Source organism: Anopheles aquasalis, chromosome 2, assembly GCF_943734665.1.
Source record: "Anopheles aquasalis chromosome 2, idAnoAquaMG_Q_19, whole genome shotgun sequence".
NCBI lineage: Eukaryota > Metazoa > Arthropoda > Insecta > Diptera > Culicidae > Anopheles > Anopheles aquasalis.
This window is the reverse complement of record NC_064877.1, coordinates 2402501-2405000: the sequence shown is the minus strand read 5'-3', so window position 1 is coordinate 2405000 and position 2500 is coordinate 2402501.

Sequence of the window (2500 nt, the reverse complement as noted above, 5' to 3'; positions counted from 1 at the left end):
GGGAATTTTTTCTTCTTTTTTTTGCCCAGAAAACGGTTCACAACGTAGTTAAAGGAAAACCGCAATTCTTGAATTAATATAACCATTTGACTGATGATGGTCAGTTGGAAAACTTAATTAAAACGTAACCCGAGAACTGCATGCTGCTGCTTGCTGTCGACAGGCAGCCATGGTGGAGAGAATACAGAAGGTTTTCAACTAATAGCAAAAAGACTAAGCGACTGGCGAGTATGATGAAGAGTGTAACAGAGAAGTTCGTACGTTTTTTGTTGGCCACATTTTAAAATAATAGAACCGGAAAATGAACTCGGTTCCAGTTCTTGTAACTATTTCCTCTGCTCGGTCATTAGCGCAAGAGGTGGATTAAGGGTGGAGTAGTGGTGATTCGAAAAGTGAATCATAGAAATGAGCTCCTTCTTAATGTTTGTTTCGACTATCGAACGCCGAATGCCTCGATGGAGGCGCCGGGTTAATTACACTCGGCGATGGAGGCACCAGTACTTGATTCTCGCGCAAGGGAATAGTGGTGTGCGGCCGGGTCGTTTCTTTCTTGTAGCTGCAGTGTTTCGGGGTTCAGCTTCGTTTGGCTAATGGTATTAGGGCTCCGGTTGTTTCGTCACTTGACATGAGTTGCACAGGGCGTTGGCATCATTGATGATGAAGTCGGTTAGCTGAAGATGACACAGCATGAAACGTGGTGTGGTAAGATATGCTATGATTTGCATGTTAGTTGGAGCATTATTTGGGGACGATACAGTGCTCAACACACATTATGATACGCGATCACTTGTGTTTGCCTTGAATCGATAACTTTTACCACTAAACAAAATTCGCATCAAATGACAGAATGAAGGTTTATTAATTAATGTACCGTTCGATTGTTTAAAATTGTTCTCGAGGGCTTGGTTTCATGTGAAACACAATAAACTATTCTTTTAATTAAACGTTCGGAAAACGGAGCTGAAATGAAGCGTGCAGGAATGATTATTTAAGACAATGTTGGCTGCCATCAGCAGATGGGTAATCTATTTCGAAATACGAAGCAATATTGAAGGGGCAGCTCATTAATTCTAAAACCCATTAGCAGTGAACCCCTTCTTTGCCAATTACATCTTGAAATATGCGCGCGCCTTCCAGTGCGCGCCCCAGGCGTGTTGTGTTGGTCGCCAGCCGCTGGTGCCTGCAGCTGTGCGGAGTTTTGCATATATTTACTGGGCAGCTTAGTTCCGCAACCATGCCTCATACCGGCCGGACACGATGGAGAGCGAGAGAGAAAGAGAGAGAGAGAGAGAGATACGTGCACAGGTCTGCACCCTTTTTCAGGACTTTTTGTGTCCAGCACCCGCACCACAAAGGAGTGATGAACCAGCTTCACGATGCCGGTGGGAGCGAAACAAATGGAAGCCACAGCGATACCACAAGCAAAAGGACAAACAGTGAGTGGACTGGAGTGAGTGAGTGGAGGCAACGGAACCGAAGCCTTCGGACGAATGATAAACGAAACCGCAAAACCGTAAAAAATGAATAAAAGATGCTGGATTTTCCGTGCCATAACTTTCCGAAGTTGCGTGGTGTTAAATTCCACGCTCGCTGCTCTTGGCCGAAGGAAGAAAGGATTGATGATGGAGTGCAAAAAAGGTAACATTTCTGTACCAGGGGCCCATGTTTTCCTCCTGGCCGGCTTCCGGCTGATGAGATCATCGGATTGGACAAAATGTGTGCTGTTCATGGTTGTTTTTGGTTGGGAAACTAGCGACGGAGGGGTGCAATTCGTGGTATACTCGGTGCAAGGACGGCTCTGTAAGGACGAGAACGTCATGCCTAGATGGATAAAGCAGATAAAAGCTAGTCCATGTGGGCGTGTTACGGTGGTGATTCTGGAAGCGAGCGTGCGAGTCATTAGTGTAGGTGAATGGTGGAGTCTCACTACTGCCAGTGTCTACCATATTACCTGGTGTACATTTCGGGTGCAACTTGGGCGCCGGGTTGCCACAGCATCACACGCTTTGTTAATTAAATACTGTCCGAGTCTGGCTGGTGGTTCCAATTTTTGCATTCCATTATTCTCAAGTCTCGTTGGTTGGTTACATTCATTTCTCGCACGTTGTTCACGCTCCGAATCATACGAATGCAGGTAGCATCTTTCGCAAGATTACTCTGATTTTCGTGTGGCACAAGAGTCTCGATGCGATGTTCAACGGTAGCCTTCTGGAAGGCGCAACGGTACGCAATGTTTAATGAGATTTTTACTTTTCAATTTGCAATAAAAATATTATGAAATGCTTTCACACTGAGCGCATAAGACGCATACCACGTATCATAATGCAACATGAAGCATACCGGCAGGTGAGCAGCATTTGGGACCCATATCCATTCTATTCAAGCGAGCATATGAAAAGCAAATATTAATCATTGGAAGCTTATGAAGCTCGTATTACTGCTCTGCCCTTGGCTATGAGCTGAAAATGTGTTCTGAAGGCTAGAGAGCGATTGGGAGCTC